The 20449-nt window shown below is 39.0% G+C and overlaps 1 long non-coding RNA gene across 1 annotated transcript in view; it reads right to left on the reverse strand.

Moving 5' to 3' along the window:
* Positions 1-618: 618 nt before the first annotated feature.
* Positions 619-20449, reverse strand: part of LOC131481436 (uncharacterized) — a 366383-nt gene continuing 346552 nt past the window's right edge. Inside the window, exon 5 of the long non-coding RNA XR_009246331.1 lies at positions 619-1439. This is a non-coding gene — a long non-coding RNA (uncharacterized LOC131481436). The remainder of the gene's footprint in view (positions 1440-20449) is intronic.

Here is a 20449-nt window from a genome sequence, read left to right on the forward strand (position 1 = left end):
TAAGCAATTTATGTGCACATTTTTTCATTGTTTATACAGTTCTACAATTAACAGTTGTTGTGATTCTCAATTTGCAACTGAGACATGGAGGCACAATGAAATCAACTAAATTTCTCAAGGTGGCAAAGCAAGGCAGTCCTGCTTTGGAATCAGTGTTCTTAGTCATTACACTGTATTGCCTGTGATAGCCACAGTTCTCTCACTGGATCGTTCTAAAGTTGCCACACAGGTCTATAAATAGGGAATATTTGAACATGCATGTTTTCTGTAAGTAAGTGACTGTAAAAGCTTTAGACAATATAAAAAGAACACAAATCAGGCAAAAGAAGGGAATGAAAATGAATCTTACCACTTAGAGATCTACTATTTCTGGATTTTCCTATATATTCTTATCCTTTTCTGATGTGTTTTAAAGATGAAAATGTAAGCCCAGTATTTCTAAAATTTTGGTTACCTGATTTAATAGCCCAGCATAGGCATATTCTTACATCTTGAAACATGTTTCTAAAACATTTTTTAAGGTTATGTTGTTGAGCTTTTTGATTTTGAAAGAAGTCATTTTATAGCAGCATATCTCAGCCTAAATTCCACATCTGATCTTAAGTGTAACTATTTCCATTTCCTTATTTCTAGAGAGCTTTGAAATGTGGGTTACAAAGATGTGGGAGGTCAATACACCCCGAGAACAAATGTAGGGTACTCACACAGCCAAGGCTCATTGTTCAAGTTTTGATCCCCTCATTTTCTGCTGCAGTATCTCTGCACTGCTAAGCTAAATGAATATTTTACATGTAAGAATTTTATAAATGATACCCCTAAATAAAAGGGTACAATACTTGGCTAATAGTGAAGGATGGTGAGGCCTGGGAGGAAAGGGCCAAAGATTCTTGACCTTCAGTGGAGAGGTTTGGCCAGCTGGAGTTTCTTTTCCTTTACGCACTGACTATGCCTGAGGGCAAAAGGTGGAAGTGACATCTTTACTGATGATTCCCTGGTCAAATGCAATCAGATTGACTGAAAGCTCTCAGACAACAGAACAAAATCTCCCTGCTTGGGCAACACCTGCTGGCCTGAGAAATGACTGAGGAAGAGTCACTTTGCACTATTAGTGGACAGTCATTTCAACATCTCATTTAAAACTGCAGTAAGTTAAGGTGGTTTTTGAATTATGTATTAAAGTCCACTTCCCACTATAACCTTGGTTGAATTTTTCAGCTGAATGTCTCCAACACATCAATGTTCACAAATCATTGCTCTTGCTCTCTTATTTTGCTGCTCAAGTTGTCACTTCCTATAACTTTTTACCCTTGACACTGGCATTCTAGCACCCAATATTGAACCTTCAATATTAAACCACCTTCTGCCTCCCTGCTCTTCATTCTTTGTCTTGAGTCATGAAAACCACCAAGATCTCCAATTTTCCTTAAAGTCCATGAACTCTGCGTGCAATTTTGACAAAGCACAAACTGTTACTCATTGTCCAGTGGGGAATACTTAGCTCTATCAACCTTTCTCCAGTATCAAAGCTTCAGTTATACTCTCACTAATAATCACTAATGGAAGTTGTGGTACTCATTGCAATCTTCAGACTCATCAAGATCAGCACTCAAAATACTCCCAGGAGACTTAACTGTTGGTGCCCAGAGCAGATCCTGATGCCCAAATGTGTTTATTAACTCTATCCTCTTTCCAACAAAGCTCCCTGTTCCTTCCTACACTATCCTTTCATCCATTCCTTTCTAAAACAAATAATTAATGACAAACATGTTTTGCTAAAATTGCCTCTGGAATATCTAAAAGACCTATTCTTTATTTTGTCTGCCTCTCATTTTCAAGCTCAGATCTCACGTATCTATTGCTGTAATTTCTGCAATAGCATGGCAACTGATCTCCTTTCTTTCACATTTCCTCCTCAAATTAGTTTTTCGTAACAATCAGAGAGATTATCCTACCGAACTGGAAAGCAATCATGTGAAATATTTAAATAAATATTTACATACTTAAATTAATTAGAGAGGATGAGCGAGAGAGACAGAGAAACTGAGAAAGAGAAGAGGAGAGAGAATGACAACACGTGTTCCCAAGCAGAGGCTCACTCCCTAAGCACGACAGCTGGAGCCGAGCCATGAGCAAGGTCTAAAGATGATAATTCAAGAACCCAATTACGTGAGCCATTACTGCTACCTCCCAGGCATTAACAATCAGGAAGCTAGAACAGGATCTAGAGGTGATTATGTTGTAGGAGACATTCATAAAAACACCCATACTGTTTGGGGTAGGGGTTTACAAGAGACATGTCAGAAGGTTCATGAATGAGTAGTTGAGGAGCAAGTGATTAATTACAGAGCAAAGGAAGGCTAGAAGCAAGGACATGTGTATAATATTTTAAAGAATTACATAATTAGTAGGAATATGACCACAAAGAAGAAAAATGAGTATGCACCAAAAACTGAGATGCAAGTCAAGAATAAACAAATCTTATTTTTGATAAAATACACAATACATTTAGTCTGCATCACAGATCCCCACTGGGAAGTTCTGGCCAAAAGCTACTGTGTGAGGCCAGGGTGGTGACATGGAGGTCCTGAGTGTGGAGCTGAAATATCTGCAGTTCACTAAACAGGCAATGGGGAAACTTTGAAGCTTCTTGTCCAGAGAAATGACATGAAAAAAAAAATAGAAAAGAATGTTAGCATCTGAGTCTGAAGACCTGGAATGGAAAAAAGCAGGGGCCCACAAAAGATGATCCATCGGACGTGGCGTGAGAGTGTAGCAATTAAAGTCATCGCCTTGAACACACCTGGATCCCATATGGGTGCTGGTTCTAATCCCGGCAGCCCTGCTTTTCATCCAGCTCCCTGCTTGTGGCCTGGGAAAGCAGGAGAGGACAGCCCAAAGCCTTGGGACCCTGTACCCACGTGGAAGACCTGGAAGAGGCTCCTGGCTCCTGGCTTCGGATTAGCTCAGCTCCAGCCATTGCGGTCGCTTGGTGAGTGAATCATCGGATGGAAGATCTTCCTCTCTGTCTCTCCTCCTCTCTGTATATCTGCCTTTCCAATAAAATAAATAAATCTTTTAAAAAGAGAAAGATGGTCTATTAAAGAAGACAGAGGAATTAGAGGTGTGAGAGCAAATGTGGTCTACAGCCAGGTCTTGCTTTGTTCACATGGTGTTTGAACATATGAAACAGTTAGTGGCTCAGACTTATGAAAAATATATCTTACACAAAAACCTAGATTTGTTGTTCATCTTTTAAAAAATCAGAATTCTGGTAGCACAGGGCCTGTATCCTTAAATGGTGACCATGGGTTGGGGCTGGATTGAGCTGTGCATAGCAGACCCCATTCTGATCACATTTAATTACACAACATAACCCTGGTTAGACACTGGAATCTGGGGCCTATTATGCCATCATCTGAATGTAAAGCTCTGAGCCATCTTTAATTGGGATGGAGCCAACACATTCACCTTTCTTTCCCTGTCCTCAACTCTCATCTACAGACTGTTCTTTTTGAAGCTTTCTGAAGACCCACTTCTTTCATTTTTAAACACTAGGGAATTCTTCTGTGTGTGTTACAGACTCTTAATTGGAGTATGATAGATCTTGCAGGTGAGCATCTGCCTTGAGGTCACGATCTCTGATTTAATTCCATTGTGGCGTAGCTTTCTCTTTTCTCCCTCATTAATTTCTCACAGACCACATCTTACCTGCAAACCGAATACTCTGACCCTCCCCTGTCCCGTTGCCTAATACTGTAGCCCGTATATACTGTTCTTGGTTATACAAGCATGACATGTTTCACATATGCTTTTCAATAGAAAAAAGATTGTGTCTCACAAGAACATTTTTTAGGAGGCACTGTATTCCCAAGGGGATTCTTTAAAATTTTATAACTTGGCCTGGATTGACAATATAGGCTTCAATGCCTTTTAGCTTAATTTTTGATGGTATGTTATTCACAAGATGGGGGGGGGGCAGTTTTAATCTGGTGCCTCTCCTGCTGATCTGGGGTACTTTTTAACATACACCACCCTGGGACACAGAGCTAGCTTCCTGCTGACGCACTGCTCCTTAAACAGCGAGCAGACCCCACAAAGGATTCTGCTGATCATGCATTATAGACACATGTCTATGGCTAAAGCCTGGTTATGATCTTGTAACACGTGTTTTATATTCTCAGAAAACAATCTGGCTCCTGAAAGATAGTTTAGACTGGAATTCTGTGCCATAAGCATACTGCAACTGAGCTGGTATCATGCCAAAGAACGTAACAACTTAACCTTTGATATTTTATAACAACAACAACAAAACCAATGCAGTTTTGAGCTGTTGAGTCCCCCAAATGTAGAAACAAATCTCATCCTAACCGGAAAAGACCAGCCAAAAACTTAGTTCTGTGACCCTAACTTCCTCCTGCTCTGTCTGCAAAGGGAAGGGCTGATAATAGTTGATTGTTAGGTGATTTGGTGTGAACTCTGGGAAGGGAGATGTATAGTGGAGTTGTGCTTGCTCATAGGGAATCTAGATTTTCATGATGTCTGAGCCAGATTGCCTGGACCAAGAAGCTGTTGAAAGCCTCACTTTGTCCTCAGAGTAAGGGTTGAGATGGCACAAGCCTGAATGGTTACACAGGGAGCCTATGTAACAAAGTGAACAAAATTATGAACTCTGATTCAGAGGCTGCATTCCCAATCTGAGCTCTTTAACCTCTTGGTGTTCTCTGACTTAACCGCTGTCAGGTTCTCTGACTTACAGTTTTCTCTTCTGCTACAGAAGGCTGATACTTATTGCACTGGTCAATAAAACCAAATGCCAAGACCAAATACAATGAGGTGACATATGCAGAGCCCATCACAAAGCAATGGAATGTGTCACCTTTGCAAAGAAGTCAGACCTCATGATAAGCTTAAGGAAAGAAAAGAGTTAAATAGCAATTGTTCACTTTGAAGCTTACTATGAAAGGCATCTGATTATGACTATTGTAGGAGTGCATATTTCTTGAAATATTGCTTTAAGTCCTTTATTTTAAAATTATCAATACATAGAAACTGACTTGGTGTATACATTTACTTATGTTATTTGGCTTTGTGATTGAGATAATTTTTTTGAGGTCAAGCATGATAGCTTGAGTAGACACATACTGTCCATAGCCTCTGCCTTCATAGTAGGCATCCTGTACTTATAGAGCTGATGTCCCGTAGAAAGGCACTGGCTGACAGGTGTCCATGTAGCTTGGAGGCATAGTCAGAACATTAGTTCATCCAAGCCTCATTCATGTCATGAACAATCTTTATGCTAATGCGAATTAGAAGAAATGGAGAGCTGGAACACATACACACATGACTGACAGTTAAAAAGGACTCCAAACAGCATCCGATAGTTGAAAATAATCTCCAAAGTAGATCAACAGTAAAGAATAATTCATATAAGGGCATGAAAATAACTATGGGCAGAAGTAGCTTCAGTGCATAAGGAAGTCAGTTATGGATGGAATTATATGTCATTTTGACTAAAATGAGCTCCCAGTGAATAAGAACATTTCACTTGATACCAACACTGGCTCAGAGATGAGTTTTTGCTTGCAAGTGCTTTTTAGGAATTTTTTGGCCCAAGTTTCCATAGGTATCCAATCATATTTGAGATATTTTGAAGTAGAGTGACTGTTCCATTCAGACCCAAAACAAATGATATAGAAGAAAACTCAAGAATGTCAATGTCAACAAAACAAGAGGCAATATAGTTGCTTAAGTTTGGAGTACCAGCAATGGTCAGAGAGGCTCTAGGCAAACTGACTGCAACGAACTGTGTGATTAAATGGGCAGTATCCTGGGGGATAGCTATGCAAGTAATTTAATAGTTAGAACTGCTCACATTTGGAAATACTTAGGGTTATTCCTTAGATAACCTAGAAATGGCAACCTCCAGTGTGGGTTTATGATGCCATGCATCTTGTCATGCGCTGGATGATATGAGAACACTTGGAAACTGAAAGTCACATACATGATTACTTATGTATAGGTCTGGTATCTTGGTGCAGCGAGTTAAGCCGCCACTCGTGACACTGGCATTCCTATGGATACTGTTTCATATCCTAGCTGCTCAACTTCCGATTCAGGCCCCTGCTTATGCACCTGGGAAAGCAGCAGAAGTTGGTTGGGAGCTTGGGTGCCTGCCACCCGTAACAGAGACCTGTATGTTGTTCCAGGCTCCTGGCTTTATCCTGGCTCAGTTCTGGTCATTGTGTTTATTTGGGGAATGAACCAGCAGATGGATGACTGCCCGTCCCTCTGTTTTCCCCTGCTTCTATAGCTTTCCATCTCTCTGTAACTCTGTCTTTCAAAGAAATAAATACATGTCTTAAGAAATATTTATATGCAAGTATGTGATTAATATTGTACTTTTTGAATTTCTTTTTGTGCATTTTTTCCCTCTGGAAAAAGGAGATGAATATTGTGCCTGACTGAAGTTCCAGCTTTGAAAGACAAGGCCTCAGGTTTCTGGGCTCACTGACATGAGAGAAGCTTGGAGCACTGGCTGGACAGACAGATAAAGGAGGTCTGATGTTGTTCATGGCCTTGGGAGAGACAGAGGGCAAACCATGCCAGCAGAAAGATGGATGTAGAATTGTCTCAGAGGAGCCCAGATGGATCCGGAAGGTGAATTAAGATAGAGTCATAGAATGGGAGCACGATGTGAAAGTCTCTTGTTTTTGTCTAGGGTTGGAGTTAATACTTTGGACAGTACATTTCTCTGTTATTGCAATCAAGAGAAACAAGCGTCCTGTCTCCAAAAGTAATTGAAAATCAACTACTTTTTAATAACCTGGCTTCTTCTCCTTTGTTGGATCTTAGGTTGTTTTTTCTCAAGATTTATTTATTTGAAAGGCTGTGTTACATAGACACATACACACTCAGAAAGGAGAGAGAGAGAGAGAGAGAGAGAGAGAGCGAGAGAGAGAGAGCAAGAGAGAAATCTACCAGGTCACTTCTCAAAAGGCTGCAAAGACCAGGACTGGGTTAATCCAAAGCCAGAACCCTGGATATTCATGTGGGTACAGTGGCTCAAGTGCTTGGGTCATCCTCCACTGCTTTGCCAGGCACAGTAGGGAGTTAGATTGGACGTTGAGTAGCCGGGTTTCAAGCTGGCACCCATTTGGGATGCTGACATTAATTGGCAGCAGCTTAATCTGTTGTGTCACAACACTGGCCTGGATCTTAGGTTGCCATGTGGCTGACTTATCCCTTACTGTTTTATCTACTTTGTTTATTGTATACATTTATTCATAACGTTCAATTCAAAACCTATTTAGAAGGTATTATCCAATACTAGAGAGCTAGGAAAACATATAAGTTGTTTTGTCTATGCACAAAGCATTTTTAGAATTATGGAAGATATGGGCATGAACATAACTTATGGTACATGTCTCTGTCCCCAGGTCGCATCTGCCTTCCACATACTGCCTCCACTCTGAAACTGAGTCATGTTGAATTCCCTGAAGCTCAATCCCATATGGGGCTAGGCCATATAGCTCTATGTTAGCAGTCTGTGGCCTCTGCCCTGTCACTGGGTTTTCTTATGGTCTTAATAAAGGGTCTTTTTTTTTTTAAAGCTGTTTGTTTATTTTTTATTTATTATTTTTAATTCATTAATTACATTGTATTATGTGACACAGTTTAATAAAGGGTCTTTTATTTAAAAAAATGATTATCTTATTTATTTGAGAGGCAGAGTGATACAGAGAGAAGGACGGAAATACACACAGAGATCTTCCATCAGCTGATGGACTCCCCAGATGAGTGCAATGACCAGGGCTGGGTCATGCTAAAGCATGGGTAGGAGAAGCCCCTACATTTTGACCATCTTCCAGGCCTTTTCCATGTGCCAGGAGTTAGATTACAAGTAGAGCAGCTGGGACTTGAACTGGCAGTCCAGAATGGAATACCATTCTTATAAACTGAGGTTTAACTCAATGTACCAAAACACTCTCCCCAGCAGACTATTGTTTAATTATAATCTCAGGTATAACTTCAGGAAAGATTTCCCCAACAGTCTGATGTCAATGATCCTAAGCATTGTTCTATCATTACTATACTGAGCATCTTGTTAGCTTCTTTATCTGGTTGTTTTTAACTTTAAAAAGAGGGGACAGAACTGCCTTCCTCTGTAACTCTAATGAGTACTGTGGAGAGGGTTAAGAGGTTTTCTATGATTTTGTAGCAGGAGAGGGGTAGGAGGCCTCTATGATTTTGTAGCAGGACCCAATTCTGTGCTCGTGTGTGTGTGTGTGTGTGTGTGTGTGTGTGTGTGTGTGTTTGTTCACGTGTATGCATATGCATCCATGTAGGTATTTCATTAAATAATACCCCATGTTTTGGTAATTAGAAGGAGCAGCTGCCATTTCTCTGGTGTGTAAGACACCTGAAACCTTTAAATATAGAAGATTTGTACACTGGAGCAATCTGGTAAAGGGATGGATGAACAAATACGGGGGTGTGTATTCCAGGGAGGGCCCCCCAAAGGAAGCATCAGTAACGTGGAAAAGGGAGCTGGTAAGAATTCCTGGAAAATGGGTTTTAATTATGTGCTTCCTGCTAGTCTGTGCTAATTGCAGTGAGTAAGATAAGGCCCAGGGAAGGAGGTATTGAAAATGTTGAATTAATTTTATGTTATAATACACACAATGTAATATAATATCAAACCACTATACAATAGAATACTGATGTTTTAATGCCAGAAACAAAAAAAAAAAAAAGGAATTTCCAGCTCCCTGTGAAACAAATTACACTTCTGTCACCTCATTTATTGTTCTCTCTTTTGCCGAGTTACCTGTGCAAATTGTTTAGATTCAGTTTTTACTGTACCTCTCACTGGCTCTTTTACTGAATGGGAGCTGATTGGTTTTCTTTATCACCTTTGGCTTATACATGAAGCATTCTTTCTTCTTGTACTGAATTACAAGTTGAGAAGATCTCCTAATACTGTATTTTATTTTATATTGTGATTTTTCTACCACCTTTTTCCCCAAAGTTTTAAGCCCCCTCTTCATGTGGAGGTTTGTATAAAGTCTAGCATTTATTAGTTCGCATAGATTTACAACACATGTCAGTATACTATAAAATGTTCATTTTAAATATTTGAACTCCAACTTAATGTACCTCATCAACTTTTAATCTAAATTGTTAAAACATTTATTCATTGTTACCACCAAAGTTCTTTAAGTTTATAGGCTATTACTTAAATATTTTGCAAGACTCATTAAAATGCATTACCCGAAACACGTCTTTATTTATAACATCTTTGTGCATATGTATGGATAAGACCTATTACCAAAAATATTTCAGAAAACATTACAATAAAAGGCAAACTAAGGTTTTTACTGTTCTTTGAGAGGTAATTAAATATTCTTTTGAGACTGTAACACTGGAAGCTGCTTTCATCAAGCAGAGGAAAATAATACATTTCTTGTTTTTTCTTCATATTTCAGTCGCATGAAGACAGTTTAATTGCTATAATGAAAAGTTTTTCTTAATTCACATCCTAGGGACCAAGAGATGTTTATTGCTTAGTAAAAACAATCTAGGCTTAAAAAATGTCATTCATAGTCTTCACATGGAGATAGAATTTTTTCACTTTCAGAGATAAAGATACTTTCTCATTAATCACAAGAATGGAAGAACTGCACACAGTGTCCTTATCAACATCTGCAAACCCATCATTTTGCAACCATTGTATCAACTGGTGAATGTATATATGGCTGCCTTTGCCTAGCTCTGTCTCCCGACTCCAGATCCACAAGACTTGTCTTCCTCTATCAGAAGAGGGATTGTGGTTAGACAGATGTGTGTTCAAATCATCACTTTGCTACCCATCAACTACAGAACTACTGGGTCTCCCTGAATCCTCACTTCTCTGTCCATCAGGAATCACATCACTGGAAATTTTTAGGAAGCATCTCATGAATGGTTTGCTAGCACAATTCTAGATATGTGAGACACTCAAACATTCTGGTCCTTTCTTCTGGCAGAAAAGCAGAATTATTTACAGCAATGTGATATAAATATTTACAGCAAAACACCATGACAATATAATTTCATGGAAAAAAATATAACCCCAGATAGAGAATTCAGAGCAACAGTGAACAGCAACCTAAACGTTTTAGACATCATTAAAACCTACTTCAAAGTAAGCAGGTTATAGTCATTATATGCTGCAGGGGGGAGGGCTGGTTAGTCCCTAAGCAGAGCAGGAAGTCCCACCACCACTGAAGAACCTCAGAGACATCTCCAACACTGAAGAAACAGAGAGTCAGCTCCAACTCGGGAGACAGAGCCCGGTTTCTGCAAGTAACATAAATAAAGCTCTTCAAAGTCCACTGGGCTTTCCTCTACTCTTTGCAACTCCTGGGAGTTTTGAGATTTTTTTTCTTTTTTAATTACTGCATGGTGTCATATCACCCAAAGCCTTGGTCAGGCCTATTATGAGTTGATCATTATGCCATACTGGCTTTTCACTTCAGCCTCAGATTCACACAAAACAACTTACCATCACGCCTCTGCAGCGTTTACTGCAGAAGGCTGTTAGTAAGCTGCTGGAGTGTGATGCAACCTGACACCTTCCTGTCCTTGGATGAGCCGCACACCATTCATCTAAGATGTGTTCCTGCTACAGGTGCCATATCTGACTTCTGCCTTGTATTTCAGCATCACTCAACAAGAAACGATATCTCTCAATGTTCCTTGGAAGTATGGCTGCCAGATTCTTTGTGCCACAATCTCACTTTCTAGGTCCCAAGGGCAGCATACACAAAAGGAAGATGAAACATGGGGAGGGAGAGACAGAAAAAATGTTTGCACTGCCTGGAGATAAAGAAGCTCCCCAGCACTCCTAGTTCCAGCAGAGCTTTGGACAGGGACAGGGAGGGCATCAATGTGCCAATGACAAGCACGGCCTGCGCACTGCTGATGTGCGCTCTGTATTTAACCATTTTTTTTTTTTACTAGAATCCATAGTTCAATCTGAGAAAATAACAAAATAGAACAAAATAGTCTGGACAGGGACTCCAGATTTTCTGAGTCTCTGGAATTCTGAGTCTCCATTCTGACTCTCCACTTGCTAGTGAACTAAAGACACAAATCTAGGCCATAATGGAACTCGGATTAAGTGGAACTCTTCCTATTGCTGTGTGTACTGCTATTGTAGATGTTACTGTTATTAAATACTATTGAATGACTGTTTATTGTATTTTCTGCAGTACGTTAAATACTTTATATACATAAAAATATTTGAGTTGACTTGAATAGACCTTTCTCCAAAAATGATATATTTGTGGTCAACATACTATAAAGAGATACTTAACATCACCAATTGTTATGGGAAGGTAAATGGAAACCACAATGAAAAATTCACACTTCCTAGGATGGCTGTTATCTAAAGAACAGAGTGTGGAGAGATGGCATGGGTGTAGAGGGCCTGGAGTCTTTCTAGGGGACTAGACAATGGGGGCAAATCTGTGTGAAAAACTATTTAGTAGTTAAAAGTAAAACGGAGTTAGGATATGTTCTGCATCCTTCGCCTTCTGGCCAATTTCCCAGGGGTATTTGATTTTAGTGGAACATGGATGTGTGTGATGAAAGGAGTAATCTATTCAAGGAAACTGGAGGAAAATTCCTACAACATGAATGAGCTGGTCAGGTGAATCTTTGCTTTCTTTCCTTCCCTCATTCTACACACTCTCAAAAAGATATACCTTGGAGACTCGGGTTTTTCTGCAGTGATTTGCAGGTAAATGATACACAGAGAAACCCACATGTGAGGTGAAGCTTTTTGGTAGGACATTAGTGATACCAGATCAACAAAGCATTGTTACCTTTGCTAAAAGACTCCAGTTCTATTCCCACTTCCAAGTCCTATGTCAGACGCACTTCACTGCTAGGTCACCCCAGCCCTCCTTTTCCACTTTACCTGGGACAAGCCACTCTAGCACGACATGACTTCAAGGATTTATGAGTATTGCTTTCCTGCCTCTCCTCTTTATTAGAAAATTTTGAGGGGGTTTCCAGTGATCATGGAATGAAATCAATGAGGCCACATTATTCTTAAGTCTTTCAAGGCTCAGTTTTCATGATTTCTTTACGTGAGGTCAAATTAAATCGTGTCTACTTTCTTTTAAAACAATCTCTACTTTTTTTTTTAAATCAGGTAATGTTAGCTGCTTTATATAATAATCTCAACCAAAAAGACATTCCACTAGTGACAAGGTAGATTCTAGGGACAATAAACAAAGCATGCAACTGATGAATATCAGGGTAAGGATTTGAAGACAGGGATTTTTGTTTTATTTTCAAATCAATGCTGTTAGCTAACAGTCTTGATTTTGTCTTTAACTTTTCCACATTTTTAACTCCTACATTCTATCCCCAATTTCATCTCCAAGAATGCCTTTCTGCACTTTATCTTCATGTTCTTCTCTAACTAATATTCTTGTTGCTCAGTGATGGAAAGAACTTGTCATTTGAATGTGCCTAGGAGAGCAAATGTTTTGTCTGTGACTGGCATCCATCTTGAAATAATTCCAATCACCACACTACTCACTCAATGACAATACTAAGTAATACAAAGACCATATCTGGTATTTGTGATCTTCACACTTGTCCAGCATATCTTGTTCACAATAGGTGCTCAATAATTATTTGTTCAGAGATTCTTATATATCATCTACCAGGGAAACAATTTGTTATATAGATTTGTTCGTTATATAGATTTGCTTATTAAAGCTCTTCATAAGCTTGGGTTGTAATATTTTAATCTTTTGCTAAATGTAGTTTTTTTAATAGTTTGGAAACATGTAAATATATAAATTTAAAAAATAAGGAAATAATTTAACGTCACTAAAGTGCTTGAAATATTAAGTGCTAAAACTTATTTTTATCCAAGTGCTTTATGAACCAACATTAAGACTAAGGGGAAAAGAAAATACCATATGTAAATCTGTTACTTTAAATCTCTTATTCTCATGAGTCTCATGATAGGTCCATATAGAGAAATTAATTTACAGAGGTAGTCAGCATAATCACTAAAAAATGCAAGCACAAACTACTGTGCACTTTTTCTTTGTGTGACTTCTGCATATTTCAATATTCATTTTATCCCTGTAAGGTTTTCAAGTTCACCAGCTGTAGGAATACCTATCAGATTATAGTGCAGCACTAAAAATAAACTGATGTTCTTGAAAATAAATGAATCAGCACATTCATAGTGGAATTGTTTTCTCATGTGACTCATACTACTTAACTAACTTTTTCTTTGTGATTGTTCATTTATCACATCAACTTTCTTTGGACATCTGCTTTTGTAAGTAAAAAAAAAAGCACGGTCTTGTTTAAAATGTTCAATAGGAAACGAAATAACTCTCTGGTCTGGAGTTTTATAAACAAGACATTTATGGGTCTAATCACCATGGATTTAGCTTAAGACCCACCTTTATTTTTTTAAACAATGTACAGAAAGCCATGTAATTTTCAACATCAATACAATTTGTATACTAATGAAATTTCATTTACTTAGAGCTCATAATACAAAATTTCACAAAGTCCTTTGGCTTACTTTAAATCAGAGGATATTCCTGATAAAGCTCATCTCAAAATCACTTTGAGTCCAATGTATCTATACAAAAGTGTTAATCTCAGAATATGTCTAAACTCTAACCTTGAGACAGGCTGCAATTTGCTGTTCTCTGTGACAGACAAATAGCTAGGGAGCTCTGTTATTTAACCTTAGTGTTTTCTTTGGTAGCTATGGAAAGAAAAGATTTTTCATATTTCCCTATCGTAAAAAATACAAAATTCATACATGCTTTACATATAATAGTAATGCTATGAATAGATATTTCATTCATCATGTGCAAATTACATAGTCTTTAAATTAATGTCATTCTGAAAGAATCAGCATGAAGACATACTGGCTGATTTTATAGTTTAATCAGCCTATATATGTATATTTAGTGATTTTATTTTGACATGAATGTCATTTGCTACATATACACAAATACCAAATTGTAAAGCAGTCTTATTACAAACACTAGGGTTGCCCTCTTTGTAGTTGCCCAAACACTTACATTAGGTAAAGTTTAAGTGCTTTCTTGCGATATACATTTTACAAAACCCAAGCCAGAAAATCAGGCATGTGTTAGAAGATGGGATCAAATGCATATCTACATTAGTGAACAGGACTGAAAAAGTAATTCTTGAAACATACACATAGGAATTTTTATAATTTTTGAAGCTGCCTAAAAAGGAAAAAGGTTCAATGAGGCAAAGAATTAATTTTTGATTTTTATATTTTACTTTACAATCACATTTGAATACAAATAGGTAAGACAAACACAGTTGTCGATTACTATGTAGATGTCAATGTGAATACTTTGGGGAGCATTTGATAATGTATGTGGAGGAGGACAAATCGAAGTAGACTCTCTTCAATTATTAGCATGGAACAACCTGCTACAGTACTGAGGGTGACTAAAACTGACGGGTAAAATTCACATGAAGTCTGAAGGAACAGCAACAACTTTAGAACTCTTTTCAGTGATTTTGCTGATGAAAAAAAATGACCAAGGATGAAGTGCAACAACATGGAAAAATGAGTAGCTCGAGGAGCAGAGGCCATCGGCCCTGGGCCTGCCTCTGCGGTAGCCGAAGCTTCCCCTGCTCCCTGGAAAGGGCCTTGCATCCCCGGATGTTCTTCATCCCTGGAAGCTCACTTCTGCCAGTTGCAGTTTGACATCTTGCAGGGAATTCCAGGTTCCAGAGGGGAATCAAAGGACAACATGCCCCCCCTCCCCAACATCTGACAGGTTCTCTGCTTTCCTCATGGCCCTGGTCCGAGCACTTGCAGCTCAAGTACAGGCATTTCATAGGTAAAGGCCATTTTATGAATTACCTTATATCATTTGATTTGGGAAGTTTCACTGGGCACACAAAATTTGAACTATGTCCTGAACTTCCAGGAACAGGTAACATTGGGACGAAGCAAATTTACTTTACTCCTAACTAAGAGCCAACAAAAACATTTTAATGTGATATATTGCAAATACCACATATCTGAGGAAACATATATGCTTATTTAGGCAACATATGTATCCTAATTTCTGGATATTTGTGATTCACAAGAGTTTAAGTCATTGCTTGGAGATTTTGATTCCAGAGCAAATGAGCCTCAGAAACATTCATTTGGCTTAAAGTGACAGCCATGTAATGAACACTCTTAGGATTATGGTATTTAAAAATCATCCTCAGTGTATGCATGTTTCTTTCTATGTGTATGACTGTCTATACAACAAGTTGAACTTTTAAAATGTGATGTTGGTTACAGAAAGTATGTTTCAGTGATATTTCTCCAGGTAACCCTTGGACTACTCTTTTTATTAAATGTTAGATTATTCTTTAAAGGTTTATTTATTTCTAAAGTCAGCGCAGCAGAGAAACAGGGAGAGATACAAAGACAGAAATCTTTTTATGCTGGTTCACAAACTCCCTTCCTGCTCTCCTATGGCCATGGTGGCTAAAGCTGAGCCATGCAGAAACCAGCAGCTCTACTTGAGTCTCCCTTGTAGGTAGCAGGGACTCAAGCCCTTGTACCATATTTTGCTGCTTTTTCCAGACCATCAGCAGGGAGCTGGGAAGGAAATAGAGGAACCAGGGATTGAGCTGGAGTTTACACTGGAAGCTGCCATTGCAGGAGAATGCTTTATCTCCTACATCACAATGACGTGAGACTCCAACACCTTACATCATGCTTAACAGCACACTGCTTATATTAGGGATACTTTCTTTGAAAGAAATGATGTATTTGTCTTCGAAGGTAACAATTTTAAAGAAGTGGAGTGGCATAATAACTCAACTGGCCAATCCTCCACCTCCAAGCTTGGCATCTGAAATGAGTGCCAGTTCATGTCCTGGTTGTTCTAATTCCCATCTATCTCCCTGCTTGTGGCCTGAGAAAGCAGAAGAGAATGGCCCAAGTTCTGGGGACCTGAACCCATGTGTGAGACCTGGAAGAAGCTTCTGGCTGACCAGTCTCCCACTATACAGATCCTGAAGGGAACAGTGGTGAAGTTCAAGTGATTAGACTCTGGCCACCCACCTGGGAAATCTGCACTGAATTCCACGCTTCAGTCTCTGCCTCAGCCAAGCCCCTACCTGGCCATCACAGACATTTGTGGAGTGAAAGAGAGAACGGGTACTCTGTCTATGTGTATGCCTTTCTGGTTCTCAAATAGATTAAAACCAAACCAAATCCCCCAAATAACCCAAGTTTTTCAGTTTTCCTCATTTGCTATTACAGGTGATGCTACTGATGTATCCCAGCATATACTGCAGCGGTCTAGGCATTCCGCTCTCCTCAGTGCTGTCCCAGATGCTCAGTGTCTGAGCCTCGGTACTACCTCCAATCTCTTCTCACTTAGCTAAATTTACCTTCCAAGAAAAAAAATCATGGAAGAGTAACAGCTTCCTCTCTAAAAATATGTTTTAGCTCCTTCAAAAACAGTAAAAAGACCTATTTCAAATTTCTGCCTTCCATTTTACTATCACGCCAATTACATTAACAATTATTTAATTTCTCAAAGATGAAAATGTCCATCATCAACAGGAGGTAAGCTGTTAATAATCACAGATTAGGAAATCTCAATAGTTTCTTAGGGAATGGAGCAACAACTGAAATCACTTTGATATGGACAGTGATTTCATAGATGCTTATATAAAATTAAACAGCTTAATCACAGATATTTGAGTTAGAATTAGGTACACATTTACAATTTTTATTATAATGAAAATACCACTGGTATGAATCTCTGAGACCTGGATTTTACATGGCAATTATATTTAATAAATTGTTAATGTGGAGAAAATAAAATCACAAGACCTAAACATTTCTGTTTTACTGACTTTTTAAAGTTTTACATGTTAGACAATTGTACTTTGTATCACCAAAGACAGTGCATAATTTCAAGATGCAAACCATACCCAAATCTCTTGATTCCTATGTGCAATTAATAGTTAACTATGCAATACTGACAGTGCTAGAACTTGACCTACGTGGGGATAAGAATCAAATGTTGTGGAGGAACTGCATGTTTGCTCAGAAAACAAATGAGCAAATAAAAAACCCAGCCCTGGCATCCATGCTATTATGTGATTAAGGAGGCAGATGGAAATTATTTCTGGGAGGTATTGCTTTCCTTTTAAATTAAGAATTAGTGAAACCCGAGGTCTACGACCTCAGCATGCATGTATTGCAATCCTGAGTTCCGGCTAAGATGACTTTCTCAGATACTTGACAGAGTCAGCGACATCTATATGTTTAAAAATGGATTAGAAAAAAGATGATTAATCTGCTCTACCCCTTAAAACTGGAGGCCTTTAGCTGGGATTCAAAGGTGTGCGATTTCTCGGCAGAAATCCTCCAGGGGGATTTCCAGCTTGTCTCGGACACCTTTGAGCTAAAGAGGCCTTCTCATTATGTTGAACTTTACGTCAAGCTGTCTGATGACTTAATGAGGGCAGTCAATGTGCAGGTAGTATGAGAACCATGTGACCAATTAGAGGTCAAAGGAGAAGTTTGGGTTTAGGAACTTTCTTTCAGCAGCCCCTCTCCTTCTCAAATGTCTCTACCTTAACCTTAAAATATCTGATTCCTCGTGTGTTCATTCTCAGTCTCTGAGGTCCATGCTTTATTCTCCTCCAGAATCTGTTTCTCCTCCAAACACTTATCATCCAATGCATTGTATAAAGAGAATTCCCAGCAGTCGATTTTGAAATGAAAGATAAAGTGCTGAGCATCTAAGCGTTTCCAGGTAGTGGTGTCAGTACCTGGAATGCCTCCTGTTGACCAAGCTGGCTATCACTGGGGGCATGCGAGATCGCTCTATTCTGAACGGTCTTCAGAAATCAGCCCTATCTGATTGTTCTTTGAGATCAAACGTACAAGCAAGACAAAGGCAGCCGAGCATATCCTTTCACTCTGTACTTTGTTGTTAAACTGGGGAGGAATCCCACTAGGACCGCCAACTCAGTTTTAGATATTACTAAACTTTTGTAAGAATTTTATTCTTTCCTCACCCCCAGCTCCTGTTACCCACTCCCTCCCCTAACCTGGGAACACTCTCAGTTCACTGATTGTGTTGAATAAATGTTTTATTGCTCCCCAGGGATTGCCCCATGCTACTAAGAATTAATGGTGGATAACACCAAAGTAGAGTGTGGCCAAACTCAACGAAAAGACATCTACTATTTTTAGAGAAGATAACATGTAGTTACTTGCCTTCGTCTCCAGAAAAGGATGCTTTCCTTTTCTTAAAAACAATAGTTACAACACCCTGTCCCCCTATATCATTTTTGGAGTTTATGCTGCTACAGTCTTTTTTAAAGGTGACATCCAGTGTAAAACACATCAGTTTGCTCTCTGAGGTCAGGGAGCAAGAAGGACACTAGGTTAAGCTTGACTGTTTACTGGGAGTTAATTCTGCTGCTGTTAAAAAGACTGAAGAAAGAAGAAGTGATAAAGTATCTGTTATTGAAAACAGCAAGTAAAATAATGGTGTAGCTGGCTTGTTTCTTGTGTTTCTTTTTGGACACAGGAAGTCATTTGCCACCACATTGGAACGTGACATAATGCATAACATGTCAAAGACATTGTTAAAAAAACAAACAAATTGGAATTGAACTGTGCAGAGTTAGTCTCAGCTCTCTCAGCCAGTTTCACACATTAAGATGGTCGAACATGCAGAGCTTATAAATTCTCCTGTTGCAGGTTTTTTTTGGAGAATTTCACAAAACTCAGTGGGATCTTGGTGGGGAAACTGACATTTACCACTGAGTTCTTTAATGACAGCTAAACAAGAGAACACCACTCCTAATTTACTCAAGCAGAATTCAATATCACAACAAGACAATTGTAGAACACTGTTCTTTTGTGAAACTTTCACTGTTTTTTTAACTCTTTTATGTTCCACTGACTTTGTGTCTCAAAGCATGAGTTATTATCTTACACTTGAGTTTTCTTATAAAATTATTCTCTTTTCCTCTGATATTTTCTGCCATTATGAACTGTGTTATACTGATGTCCCTAGTCAGCACTCCAATGTTAGAATATGGTTTATTGCTCCAGCTCACCCAATGTTTGAACAATGTTGTGAGCAAAATAGTGGCAGAGTATGTTGCTTTTTAACCTTTCATGAAGTCTCAGTGTGATGCTCCTCCAATGAACAGAGACATCTGGACAAGAGATCAGGCCACTAGCACTGCAGAGTATGAAAGAACAGAAGAGCAGACATGCCTGTTTGCTGGCCTCATAAGGAAAGCTGCCCTTGCCCTTACTGGGATTGAGAGTCCATGCTACCAATCCACCCTTTCTAATGGAAATGGAGCACATGCATACACAGACACTGGCCCTAGAAGTGAGATAAATGACTATTCTCAGGTGGCAAATAGTGGTATAAGATGGTAACAGAGAGTATATGAGAGATGAAGAAAGGAAATGGTACATTCAATAGCAGGCAGCACAGAGCAGTTGCTGGTAAGGAAAAGCTTCATGGACACAGGTTCAAGCAGGGTACTCCTGCCTCAGTGTGAAATCTGCTGCTCCTTGTTCTACAATGTTCTTTCTTCAACTCGCATATGGCTTAAGGGCTCAGCCAAAATGCTCCCCTGTGACGTCTTCCAGGTAAGATTTTTCCTGTTACTCTCTGCCTTTGGATAATATTAATTTTCCTCCCCACAATATATTATGTGTGGCAACCATTGAATCCATGTAACAAATTTTATCTAAATCATCGATGAAGAAATCAAACTTCACAGAGACCCTGAATCCAGTTTTCAGCTCTGTATTTCAAGCACTCATTATGTTGCCCAACACTCAGTAAACATGTACTCATTATTTGCTAAGCAAGAGAGTGAATGAATCAGATGATGGAATTACACAAAGATGTTCAGTGAGAAAGAGGAGAGAAAGGAGAGCCCCCTCCCGGCAGAGGAAATAATATGAGCCTCCTATATGGACTCATGAAAATGGTCCAGCTTGCTTGGAGCACATGAAAAGTGTAAATGAAGAATGAGAAATACATTTGAAAAGTGAAACTGGATCCGAAATGCTGGGTTATGAGCTTTACATTTTATTTGTTAGAAAAGTGATCACTTTTGGGTAGGGAACTGTAGATCATCTTGTGTCTTCAACCTACAACCTTGGAAGGAAGAGCAGATCTTTGCTTTAACTGCATCTTGTATCAAACCATGGTCTTTTGACCAGACCCATGGACATCAGAAAGACTTGGTGGGAACAGTCAGGGGCTTTGGATTTAAACTGAAATGAGTTCCAACAACCTGCTGAGTCCTACAGTGTGAAGGTTCATAGCAGGCCAAGCTCAGCATCTGAGATCAATTCAAGTCAACAGAT

Source organism: Ochotona princeps, chromosome 11, assembly GCF_030435755.1.
Source record: "Ochotona princeps isolate mOchPri1 chromosome 11, mOchPri1.hap1, whole genome shotgun sequence".
Classification (NCBI taxonomy): Eukaryota; Metazoa; Chordata; class Mammalia; order Lagomorpha; family Ochotonidae; genus Ochotona; species Ochotona princeps.